The 13,837-nt window shown below is 41.1% G+C and overlaps 1 protein-coding gene across 3 annotated transcripts in view; it reads right to left on the bottom strand.

The window, feature by feature from the left end:
- Positions 1 to 4,319, bottom strand: part of slc41a1 (solute carrier family 41 member 1) — a 37,220-nt gene extending 32,901 nt beyond the window's left edge. For 2 of the 3 annotated variants that reach the window (XM_086041128.1, XM_086041130.1), the window contains exon 1: positions 3,920 to 4,319. The gene's annotated coding sequence lies outside the window, so the exon portion shown is untranslated. Of the gene's footprint in view, positions 1 to 3,441; positions 3,650 to 3,919 lie in introns of all 3 variants that reach the window. The other variant, XM_086041129.1, reaches the window with a different exon arrangement.
- Positions 4,320 to 13,837: the final 9,518 nt, after the last annotated feature.

Here is a 13,837-nt window from a genome sequence, read left to right as displayed (position 1 = left end):
AGCCTTAATCATAATATGTACATGTGTAGAGGAACTACAATTCCTGTAAATCCATTTTTTGGTGTAACCAACTGTAAAACCAAATATGTACATATAAACACGTGGACAAAACTTTTGGTACCCCTCTGTTAATGAAGTAATAATAATAACACCCTGCGATTGGCTGGCAACCATTTCAGGGTGCACCCCGCCTACTGCCCGAAGACAACTGGGATAGGCTAGAGCATGCATGCAACCTTTGTGAGGATAAGCGGTTTAGATAATGGATAGAATAATCAGAGCTGGGGATTCCACCTATGTGACGGACCGGTCAGCCTATCCGCCTATGACAGATGCCCATTTTGTAGGCGATGAACTACAGACGGGAAACTTTAAAAAAAAGTTAGGCATAGTCGGAAGTCACTTTTTTCCGTCTATGTAATTGTCTAAACAGAAGCCCGCTGAAAATGATTGGCGGACAGCCCTAAAGGCGATTACTATTTGGTCTGGTCGGACAAAATGGCGGATAGACGGAAGGTTACCCCGACTGTAGGTGGAAGCCGATAAACAGACCGTGAATTTTTTTGTGAAATGCCCAGCTCTGGGAATAATAATAATAACAATAATAATAATAATAATAATAATAATAATAATGAAAGACAAAAATACTAGTACAGTGATACCTCTACTTACGAATTTCTCTTCACACGAAATTTTTAAGTTACGAAACGCCTCAATGGGAAAATATTTCCTCTTGTTACAAAAGAAATTTCAAGATACGAAAGGTAAAAATACAGTATGGGCTGCTACTCGTACATAGCTTTTGAATTGTGGTTCGACGGAATTATTAAAAATAAATAAACAGGCCTGGAAAGAAATGATGGAACCCCCTAGAAAAGATTGAAAATAATTTGACCATTGGGACGTTTTCAATCAACATGTGTCCTCTACTTAACAACCCGAAAAACAATTAAAGATGAACTCCATGGTCAAGGTTCATCAATGTCAGATTGCACCGCCTGTCATTGTTTGAGCCAAAATGGACTTCATGGAAGAGAACAGAGGCGGATGCAGCAGTTGAAAATAAATAATTAAAAAAATTGCTAAACTGCATGTTGACAAGCCACAAAGATTCTGCGAGAATGTCAGGCCAAAACACCTGCTGAGAGGTGCTGAAGTCTCATTGAAAGTAACACAAATTGTTTGATTGCAGTAACTGCATCAAAAGGTTGTGCAATTAAATATTAAATTCAGGGTAGTATCAATTTTGTCCAGGACCGTTTCATGATTTTTTTTTGTTTTTAATATTTCTGTTGAACCACAATTCAAAATAAAATGTCTGATTTTCATTGGATAATATTCGTTACGGGGCGGCACGGTGATCGACTGGTTAGCACGTCTGCCTCACAGTTCAGAGGTCGTGGGTTCGATCCCAGCCCCGGCCTCCCTGTGTGGAGTTTGCATGTTCTCCCCGTGCCTGCATGGGTTTTCTCCGGGTACTGCGGTTTCCTCCCACATTCCAAAAACATGCATGGTAAGTTGATTGGACTCTCTAAATTGCCCCTAGGTGTGATTGTTAGTGCGGATGTTTGTCTCTGTGTGCCCTGCGATTGGCTGGCAACCAATTCAGGGTGTCCCTCGCCTACTGCCCGAAGACAGCTGGAATAGGCTCCAGCACGCCCCGCAACCATTGTGAGGATAAGCGGTATCTATGATGGATGGATAATATTCATTACATTTGCATGTATTATTATTGTTATATATTTCTTCATCGTTTTTTATTAACAGATGAGTACCACCTATTTTGTCCATGTGTTTTAACTATTACAAAGACTTAGACAAAGAAACCTCAAGCATAATTAAACCATCGCACTCTTAAATTAGGTGCGCCAGTCATCCCTCTGAATATACATAAAAATCTTTGTCAGGTAAGACCAATTTTCCATTCCTTTTAAAAATAAACATACAACCATAAACCTAACTTACATTACAACAAATTAAGTAAACAACATATGCAAAATAAAAGACACATACAGCACTTTGTGTCACTAGTTTTTTAGAATTCTTGTGGCAATAAGATGATTGAAGTTGATGTTTTTATTTTATTACTACTGTTGTTTATTATTCCAAACTGCTGAATGTCAACTAAAAATAACCAGCACTCACCAACAAAATCGCAAATTTCTCACTATGGAGACTATGAATGCACTAAATTACATTTTCAAATGTAGTGGTGGGAAGTAACAAAGTACAAGTACTTTGTACCAGACTTTTGCATTTTTTTTCACGGATCTGTGCTTGAGCATTTATTTTCTGATAACTTTTTACTTTTAATCCTGACGTAACTAGACAGATAACTGTATTTTCTAATCCTTATTTAGTCAAAGCTACTACTTTTTCAACCTCCATAAATGACAATGTAAATAGAGAGAGGTAAAGTCAACCCTGGTTGAACTCTTGAATGATGAAAATCTTTTGGCTTTACAGTTAAGGCGGAAAATACAGGGACAGCAGTGACATGGAGGAATATGAACCAACTGGAGGCAACGGACTGACAGAAGCAAGATATTCCCCATTCACTGCTTTGAGATAATAGTTTGATGCTGTCCGTAGGGCTGCAAAATATATTGAAAAAATATTGATATCACAATAATGGTCTATGCAATATGCATATTGCAAAGACATGCAATCATTTTCTTATGGAATTGTATTCTTTTATCTGAATTTGACAAGTCAGACGTAAATTTAAATGTGCATTGCCACCCAATAGTTGGTCATTATCTAGGGGAATTACAATTAATTAGCTAAGAATACATTAAACTTGCTTATTTTGCCACATGAAAAAAAAAGATTTTCTTTCATTTGCAAATAAAGATGTCATTTTTTTGCATACATGTTAAATATCGCAGTAATATCGATAGTGCATCTTTTCCCAATATTGTACAGTCCCATATCTGTCGGTGCGAATCATGATTATTGACAAATGAGGGTCTTGTGCCAGACTAAAAAAAACACCATCTTTTGCCATGCAAAAATTATCAATCTAATCCGAAAAACACATGAAGGTAAGGGGTATGTTTTCAGTTGTTATCATGAGCTATTTTAGCAAATGCTGTTACTAAATTCCCAGCATCAGCAAAGCTATGAAAACATGTTGTTTTGCTAACATAAAATTCGAGCTAACTCTTGTTAGCTTTCTTACTTGGTCAAAATCTGTAGTTTACTTTTCCTTAAGTAGAGCAGTTGAATCAGAATTGTAGTTTTATCAGTCTTTTTTTTTTTTCCCTCACATACCTGTACTTTTAATTAGTTAGAGTATGGGTACTTTTTGCACCTCTAAGTACAGCAAATGTGGTAAATGACCGGGGCTCCATACACCTGACATAATTGTGCTGGTATACTCAGCGACACAGTAACAAAACATACAGTATATGTATATATTTTAAAGTCAGCTTTGCTTACAGTCTTAACTTGACGCAGCTTTCCTCGGCGCGTATGTTGCAACATGGTCTAAGATAGCGTATCCGTGCTGAAACGATCCTGTTTAGTAGTCAGGACCAACACCAGGCGAACCCAACATGGCAAAGGCGTAAATTAGTGCTCCCTGGTCAGGACTGAATAGACCAGCCCTTCTATTCTTCGGCTCATTCCGTCAAGGCCAGGAGGCTTTCTGTTCCAAACCCGGATTGGGAGAGAAAGTCACTGCCACAGCATAAGCATTTAACTATTTAACTCATTAACGCGAGTACAAACACGGCACTGCCGTTGGAATAAATCGCGGATACCGTCAGGGTGGCTGAAACAATCATGACACATTCCGACAGATTTAAGATTGCGCGACTGTCAACGGTTAAACATAAAACAATATATATAAATTTCAAAAAGGCTCATTGTCCAGCAGTCTTTTTTTTTGGACACGTCACGTCTGTGCGGTGGTTACCTTGTGTGTCCGTGGTCCGGACCCGACCCGGGCAGGGGCTTCGTTGGAGTCCAGCGAGCTGGCTGCATGTATCCTTCCACCTCCTGCTGTGACGCGTTTGGGCTGAGGCGCGGATGCCGGCGTGCACGCCTTAAGTATGGTGCCAACCGCGTGCAGTTACATCGATGGGCGATGGTTAATAGTTAAACTCTTTCAACTCGGCGCTCTCCCGAGTCCCGACCCATTCACATTGCCGCGTCCGTCCACTGCCCCCCGCTAAACGGCTGCTCGGATGCGCATCTGCAATACAGCCGTCCGATGCAGGGGGCCAGGAAGCCACAAGGCAAGCCCTCCCTCCGCACTTTTAGCTGACGGGACGGACTGGCCTAGCAACCCTCAGCTCTACTCCAGCGCAATTGTAGCACCCAGTCTGCACTGCACACAGCCAGTCCTATGGAAAGCTGTTTGGGAATTTACTGCACAGCACTGAAATTCTGTTTTAGGGCCATATAGCTCTTTGTACTCATTCCAGAATTGGAATCGCCACCATTTCAACTAAATAATTCATGCAGAGAAACATTCACTTTGGATGTAAAATGTAGTTTTCCTGTGACAAAACTGTGACTATTGTAAAAACGATTCCTAAATTTACCAAACAGCTCGTGAGCACCCCCACAGGATTCTTCTTGTTCCTATCCCTCTTGATGACTAATTTAGATACAACAGATAAATTAAGTTTTAGACAGGCTCTTTTGGAATGATTTTTAAAGTCTTCCTTTTAATTGTTAAACTATTTTGTTTTGTCACTGACATATTTCAAACAGTAGTAAACATGCTCTGAACTTTTATCTCTCAATATTCACATAATCCTATTACTAGAAAAACTCTAGAACTCTGGAATGTAGAAAAGACAGAGGAAAAATGTGAGCTTCGGCACTCAGCAGAAATGTCATCATCACGCTGATCACTCTGACCGTGGGTAGACCTCCGTTAAAGGGGAAGTCAACCCCCTAAAAAACTCTATGCAATAATGTGTCAGTAGTCTAAAAATGGCATTCTGATTAATATTGCATTTATGGAATATGAATTAAGCAGCAAAACCTAACTGTATATAGCTATCGCAGGGGGCGGCCATTTTGTCACTTCTGTCAACTGAAAATGACATCACAGTTGCCCAGGGTTCAGGTAACCAATCACAGCTCACCTGTTTTCTGCAGCTCAACCATGATTGGTTATTACCTGAGTACTGAGCAACTGTTATGTCCTTTTCAGTTGACAGCAAATGGGAAAATGGCCTCCCTCTCAGATGGACAAAAACGGGTGGATTTTACTGCTTAACTCATATTCCACACACACACAATATAAATCAGAATGCCATGTTTCAACTACTGGTCCTGCATAGAACATATTCTTGTAAATAATTTTTTAGGGTTGACTTCCTGTCATAATTTCCTTTTTTCTTTTCAATATTTTCATCAGTGATATAGTGTATCTCTGAAATCAACTTTACTCTGTTCTGTTTTGTTTTGTTTTTCGGGCTGCAAATTTAATGGCAAATATGCCGTTCTGTATGTCTCACAAGTGTGTAAATTTGACACTAATATCAGTGCCTCACCAGGAATGAACATCTCCGCATATCAGTGTAAGGATACATGCTCAATCGGCGTCCTTGGCACCCTACTAAATTGTCTCGGCAGCAGAGATTGAAATTTTACTTCAACAATAGACCATCTTTTGTGGACTTATGGGTACACACATGCACTGAACTGAATGGCTCTTTGTCAATAATAAACCACGTCACAGACTAAATACAAACCCCTTACATAAGCATCTGTGGTACTGTGTAATGTTCTTCATGCTCTGGCCCTGAGTTCAAGTGGATTTTTTGTTTGTTGAGTGATCATATGCTGTGTAGAAATGGCACGGGAAAGTGGCAAAACACTGCAAAAAGTTGTGTTTGCCTATTAATGAATTTTCATTTCAGAACTCAAAGCATAATTGCTTTCGAGCAGGGGTGGGCAAAGTATGGCAGGACTAGCTTCGGCACACAATTTTTTTTATTCTGCCTCACCAATCATTTCCATGATCAAGAGTCCTATAATACAATATTTGTTCAGTTAATTTAGTCATGCTTCCCCCCCTAAAATTGGTTTGTTAAATGCATTTATTCATTTAAAATAATTGATCTCATCATATAATTATTTGATTTAATAAAACATATAAAAAATAAGGGCGGCACGGTAGTCGACTGGTTAGCACGTCCGCCTCACAGTTCAGAGGTCGTGGGTTCGATCCCGGCTCCGGCCTCCCTGTGTGGAGTTTGCATGTTCTCCCCGTGTCTGCGTGGGTTTTCTCCGGGTACTCCGGTTTCCTCCCACATTCCAAAAACATGCATGGTAAGTTGATTGGACACTCTAAATTGCCCCTAGGTGTGATTGTGAGTGCGGTTGTTTGTTTGTCTCTGTGTGCCCTGCGATTGGCTGGCAACCAATTCAGGGTGTCCCCCACCTACTGCCCGAAGACAGCTGGGATAGGCTCCAGCACGCCCAGCGACCATTGTGAGGATAAGCGGTATCGATAATGGAAGGATGGATATTGAAAATATTAGGAAACAGCACACATATATGTTAACATATATGAACTTTTTTAACCTTATCTACAAATCACTTGGCCTATCTATAAATTTGACAAAATGATGTGGCCAATGAGCTCAAACGGTTTGAGCTTTAAAACTATACTCTGGGTTAATTTAGAGTGAATTATAGTTCACGCAGCCTGAGAAACGAGGACTATTTTGCTTTCCGCTTCTATGACATCTATCCATCCATTTTTTTGTACCAATCCAATGTCAAGTTATGTAGGAGCAATATATGCAGGGAAACCCAGACTTCCCTCTCACTGGCTACTTCTTATTTTTATTTCCTCTTTTTTTTTTTTGTTAGACAGGGACATTGTGCATTTATGTTGAACATTTCAGTAATAACATGCACAGTAAATGCACCCAATTATAGCCATATGTCCCCCTGCCATAAGGAACTTATATCTCTTTCAGGGGGATCCTGAAGCCTTTCCACGACAACAGGGAGAGACAGACTATGTTCCCACTGCAGAGTACGATCTATCTATCCATCCATCCATCTATTAGGGCTCCACAATATATATGAAAGGACATTTAAGAATAAGAATAAGAATAAGAATAAGAATGCCTTTATTGATCCCACAGTGGGGAAATTTTCATTGTTACAGTAGCAAAGATATAGGTCACACAGGGGCGGCGGCATAATGTGGCCATTAATGTATAACATTGACGGCAAACATTTAGAATCAAACCTATGTAGATATACGCAGTAACATGTGTATATACACACGTGTATACACACCAACCTACATCTACATAAAAAATATGAGGAACCTATCGGCAAAAAAGTAGTAGTAGTAGTACAAGTAGTACTAGTAGTAGTATTAATAGTAGTAGTACTGTACATAGGTGTCAAACTCAGATCCTCGAGGGCTGCTTTCCTGCATGTTTTCCAACTTCTCCCTGCTGCAACACACCTGGTTCAAATGATTGGCTAATCAGCAAACTTTGAAGAATCCTGGTTAGGGTCCTGATTACTTGAATCAGATGTGTTGCAGCAGAGACAGATGGAAAACATGCAGGATAACAGCCCCCGAGGGCCGGAGTTTGACACCTGTGCTGTAGGTTGTACTAATGGCTAGTAATACGATTAGTACTAGTACTAGTACTAGTAGTGCTTACAGTACCATTAGTAGTCGTAGTATGAATAGTACTTTTGATAGTAGTAGTTGTAGTAGTATTTGTAGTAGTTTATAACAGTCCTGATCATTTCAATCAGGTGTGTTGTAGCTGGGAGCAATGGAAAACATGCAGGATAACAGCCCTGGAAGACCGGGATTTGACCCCTGTGTTGTCGTTAGCACAAGTGGCTAGAAATACTATAAGTACTAGTACTATATGTACAATTAGTACTTACAGTACTATTAGTTACAGTCGTAGTAGTAGTAGTAATAGAACTATTATTATTATTAGTAGTAGTAGTAGTAGTAGTAGTAGTAGTAGTTATAGTAGTATTAGTAGTAGTAGTAGGACTATAAGTAGTAGTGGTACTATTGCCACCAGTAGTAGTACTAGCAAACCAGTACTAATACAATTAGTAGTAATAGTACTACAATAGTAATAAGTACTGGTACTACTACTACTACTAGTAGTACAATTAGTATTAATACTCAGAGCTGGGCACTTGACCCTATTTTGCTGGTCCGTCCGCGACATGGGTACCCTTCCGGCCTGGTCGCTTCGTCCTTATTCATAAAAATTATTGTCCTCCGACCCGGTCCGTCCTCATACTTTTAAAGTGGTTCCATCCTTACGTCCACCCCCACCGACCAAAAAATAAAAGCGTCCGTGCATGCTAACGGCAGAGGTTTATTTAAAGCTGGCTAATTTACTAGTCAAATCCGCTTACCTTATGGGCACCCACTTCTGGGTTAATGGTTTGACGAACCGCTTGCCACAACACATGTATGTAAGGAGACGAAGTGAGTGAGTTGAGAGTTGTAAGCAAAGTTGTTGCTTTATTTAACAGTGGTCACATATGTCAATGCAGCGGACGTGAGAGCGGTCAGTCTCTGAACGGATGGGCAGACGCCCGTTTCAGGGAGCGCTTCCATTGGTCAGACCTTCGGGTTGCTGATTGGCTTGCTGGTTTCCCCTCTAGCAGTTTTGTTGATGCTGCATTTGTTCACAACTAATCCGTTGAGGGTGTTTCTAGTGGCACAATTCAATTAAAGTCAATTAGTCGTAGTTAGAGCGGGCGGGCGCGGCTCCTTGCGGGGCCGTGCGGATGATGCGTTTTGAGCTGTTGGACGCGGAGCAAAGCACTCAAAATCCGCCCATTCGTCCATTCGGACGAAAAATAAATTAACCATTTTCCCTCATCGCCTCGTGGCAGCCAATCGGCATCGGGTAGTACTTTGTCACACACAGGTCCTGTACACTCAGTGGATCTAGCTAATGTCTCTGTCCAAAATGGCGGCCGCACTGGGCAGCCATGGGGGAGAAAATCCTGGATCTATCTAATGTCCCTGTCCAAGATGGCCAAAGGGTGCCTTGGGCCTAGAATCCTCGGTGTAGGTCATTTTTTGGCATGCTGAAATACTTCCCAAAGTGAATTGAAAGAGATGAATGTTTTGAATTTGTAATTCGAACAATATAAATGTGAAATGTTGAATGTGCCATTGGGATTGAATAGTGAAATTTTGCAAAAAAAAAAAAAAACTCTTAAAAAATTATCAATTTGGAATGAAAAAAAAAAAAAAACTAACTGTGTGGGTAAAAATTTGAAACGGGTTGAATCCGACATAAAAAAAACTTAGAAATTAGGGGAGGAAAACAAAAAATATATATATTTGTTTAGTATTATGTGGGGAAAATGTGTCTCTCATTTTTTTTTTTTAAAATAGGTTTGAAACACTGATGGAAGCCCCAGGGGTGTGAGGGAAAGTTCAGTCGGACTGGCCGACGGTCGGCCATTTAAAAGTAGAGGCGGATCGGCCTATAGACGGGTACAATTGTTTTCCCCCCGAGAAAAATGACGGATGACGGACACCGGAAGAGTAACCTTGCTGCTGGCGGATGACAGATGACGGATGCTCTATTTTTAGTTCAAATGCCCAGCTCTGCACACAACAGTACATTACTCACCACCACTGTTTCTCCTGGGGCTTGGCTCTTAGAGGAAGCTGAGCTTCCCTTGCAGTCTCAGATCAATCACCACTGATACCTACCCAAAGAGATCCATACTGCCCATCTAGCATTCCTTCTCCCCAAACTCTGTGTGCAGCATTTTGCATTATTTAAAATGTATAATATTTTAAAGTCGTGTAGACTCCTGAAACGTTGATTCCCCTTTCAATTCCGCAACAACTTTTAAATGTTTTCTAGGAGTTTGTTTGTTTTCTGGCCATTAGGTGTGTTGTTTGATATGATACAATATCAATGGATTTGAATAAATTTGATTCTAAAAAGAGAGAATTAATGTGTTCCAGGTATTCTACAGAGTCCGCTGATAGTGTAGTGGTACACACGCCTGAGTTGTGTGCGGGCAGCGTGGGATCGATTCCCGCTCAGTGACCGTGTCTATGTGTGCCCTGCGACTGGCTGGCGACCAGTTCGGGGTGTAGTCTGCCTTCGCCCATTGACGGCTGGGATAGGCTCCAGCAACTCCCCGCGACCCTATATAGGATAAGCGGTTTGGAAGATGACATGACAGGTATTCTACCTTTGAATGGTCATTCTGACTTTTTTTCTGTAGGGTGATTAATGACTGTTTTGAGTTCTTGCAGTTGTTTCCCCAAACCTCAATACAATACAATATTGTACATATGAAAACTAGGGAACTGTAGAGAGTGTAGTAAGGCGTATGGTGTACTGTAGCCTGTTTGGCTTTGTTATTGATGGCAATGTTTTTTGTTACTGTGTGCATTGAATGTGTGTGAGCAAGTTATCTAACAAACAAACAAACTGCGTGCTGCCTCAACCTCAGCACATTGCTCTCAGGAGAACTCTAACAATGTCCTCAGAGGATGTGCAGCTTTTTTTTGGTGTTGCTATACAGCCAGTCAGTTCAGCATCAGTAGCTTCAGCTTGGCTCAGAGTATGGAGGTCACAGTTTTGCTCAGTAGCCGCTTCCCCAAATTCCACCTTTGTGGCGCACATAGCATAAACGTCCTATTTTGACAGGGTAATCGGAAGAGTCATTTTTATTTCCTTTTGAAAATGAACAGCAAACAAAGATATTTAGGTAACTTGTCCGACATTTGTTAACCTGTCCTGTTTGACTGCTCATTTGCATTATGATGGGTACCGTATTGACTGAAATTCAGTCAGACAGAAGAAAGTTCAAGAAGGGAGCAGCAGACAAGAAGAGAGGACAGAGAGAAAAACAGACAAGTCAAGAGGACAAACCCCGTAGGTAAAACGAATTTAAAAAAAGCATGATATGAATGCTATAATAGCTATGTTTACATGGACACATTTCTTCTGATTAAAAGCCTGATCGGAATAAAACTGCTTCATGTACACATCCCATTCGGAATATTCTGACCTGATCAAGCCCATTCTGATCAAGATTTTATTCCGAGTGAGAAGGGTGGTTTATGTCGATTGATAATCAGATGAAAACACTTATTCCGAAATTCCGTAACAAAGCGTCTGTACTGCGTATGTCTGTGACATCAGTAGCAGAACCATTAGGAAGTGTTAACTCGATTTAACAGCGCAAACGGGAAAAACAGGCGAAATGACGCTAACGTTTAAAGGACAAATGGACAGAGCGATGTTTGGTTGACATGGAAGTTGCTATGACTTCTCCTTCTTCTTACTTCCATTATATATGGTCAATCTGCGCATGTCAAAATATTTGTTCCGATTGAAAGTGTGATGTCTGAACACATCAATATTTTTAGTATCCATGAAAACAGTGCATCTGTTGATTTTACCTTCAACAAAACACTAACATAATCTCCTTTGGCTGATTGAGGCACCTCCCTAACCTTTCTATAACTGGATAGACTATAAATTGAGAGAGTTTCCACCCAGCAACAAATGCCTCTCGCAAGGTGTCTTAACAGTTACCCTTTTGCATTCCAAAAGAAAGATAGCATTCGTGGTTGGGGCCTGCCTCCCACTTGGACCTTAAAGAGACACTTACTTGGGCTGAACATTGACAGTTATACATTAGGTCTATATTGTCGCTGTCCTGTGAAAAACACTTATCTCCAATTTTGGAAACTTTTTAAATTCACACTTCAATGCGATGTCTGTAACGCAGAAACACCATTCATGTAAAAATAAGAAAATGAAAAAAAAATGAAGATACGTTTTTCACATGACAGCGACGATATGCAAAAATTATGTCTGCACTAAAAAACACCGCCCTAAAAAAATCTGGAGTGATTTAAGGTTGTTGTTTTTTTGTGATGACAGATTGGCATGCCCACATTTGGAACACAGATTGTTTTTTTGTTTGTTTTATTTTCCATCTCAGCCTGTCCAAATCATAGAAGGGAGGCAAGCATTGTACAAAGTAATAGATCACAGAAGGACATCGCCTATTTCCCATCTACATATTTAACCAATTATAGCCTAAAGCACCTGCCTCAATTTAAGGTCATCTTTGGAATTACCCTTGAAAACCTGAAGTTTTCCCAGAAATTCAGCACCTGCAAAATAATTAATATCTCAGCCCCTGTAGCAGATAGAAACAACATTCCAAAAGAAATTGAGACTTTAGAAGCGGGGCCTTCACAGGCCCGAGTTTATTAATCTTTACTGTTTCAATCGAAGATGTGTCAGTGCAAGAGAAGCACTATTTTTATTTTAAAAAATCGAGTGGTAATTATCATGTTCCATTCTGTTATAAATACGTTGATATTGTCATTGTCTCCAAACACCTGCGGCGCCCGCGCGTGACGTGAAGATTATGTTTTCGACGCCGATTGGCTGTCGCAGACTAGAGATGGAGCGGGACGACATGGTGGATTAAATATGCAGGACGGAACGCGGTGGCGGCTAGGCGATGCCCAGCTCTGTAATAGATATTGTTTCCTGGCTTTCTTTCTCATGTTGTGTTGTCATGTAGTTTCTGAAACAGTGACCAGCAAAATTCATACACACATTCCTACTCTTGTCCATTTCAACCTGTGGAATTATAAAAGCGATCTGCACAATATTATGAATTTTGGTGGCAATTGGTCGTAGTTTTTGGACATTTAGCGATGCTAAGTTTTTCTTATATCTCCATAGGCAAACGGGATGGCATGGATGTAAGATCCTGCTGGCTCCCATGGCTAATATCACTGCTAACTCCACTGCAGCGGTCAAGGCAGAATTAACTTTCGGCTGCTAAATAGACCAAGTTAGCAGAATGAAATCGGCTTCTTAACGTTCAGACATGCGGCTCCGCTTGCCACAGCTCATGCAGTCAAGTACCTCCGCTTCGCCACCGCTTAGGCACCGAAGAGCACACAACAGCACCTGGACCTCCGTGACGCAGGCTATGAGGAGCCGCAGCCCCTCCCGGATGGACACCAATTTTTGGGATGGAGGATGGGGATGACACAGTTTTAAAAATGGACAGACTAAAAAGGGGCGGAGGTGGATTTCAGTATTGTATATATAGTATATAACTGGCAAATTGTCCCGCATTGGGAACGCCCCGCATTGGGAACGCCCCGCCAGGAACGCTGTGCACTGCGCATGTTCAGCCTGCACAGAGGGAAGAAGGAGAAGAAGAACGAGATGAAGAAAAACAAGGAGAAGAAGAAGGAGCGCTGGCGTTTGATTGTGGGAAATTTGAAATCTGAATGCAGCAGTCGCTTCATTCGCGCACATCGGAGAGGGGAGGGGCTTTGCTTGGTAGTCGACGACGACTGGCAAAACAAAAAAAAAGGTTTCAATGTCGCAATCAAGTGGCCGACACTGTGGACAGGTTAATGCAAACAATATTGGAAGCACTTCCTGGACCGGGTGTCTGCGCCCCTCCGTTCAGAATGAATGACCTCTCTCATGTCTGCTACATTGACATATAAACAATGACTGCTGTTAAATAAAGCAGTTACATTACAACTCTTGACTCCTTACACACATACACGTGGTGGCAAGCAGTTCATCAAACCATTAACACAGAAGTGGGTGCCCATAAAGTAAGCAGATTTGAATAGTAAATTAGCCAGCTAATGAGCTTTAAATAAACCTCTGCTGTTAGCATCTCTCCCGCTGCATCATGCACATACTCTTTTTTAGGGGTCGGAGGGGTCGGACGTAAGGTTGGAACCGCTTAAAAAGGACGAGGACAGACAGGGTCGGAGGACGATAATTTTTATGAATAAGAACGGAGGGACGAGGTCGGAAGGGTA

This window comes from Filicampus tigris, chromosome 9 (assembly GCF_054856515.1).
Source record: "Filicampus tigris isolate MCC_2025a chromosome 9, RoL_Ftig_1.0, whole genome shotgun sequence".
Lineage (NCBI taxonomy): Eukaryota > Metazoa > Chordata > Actinopteri > Syngnathiformes > Syngnathidae > Filicampus > Filicampus tigris.
Note: the sequence above shows the minus strand (reverse complement) of the source record. Positions and strands in the feature narration are given on the sequence as shown.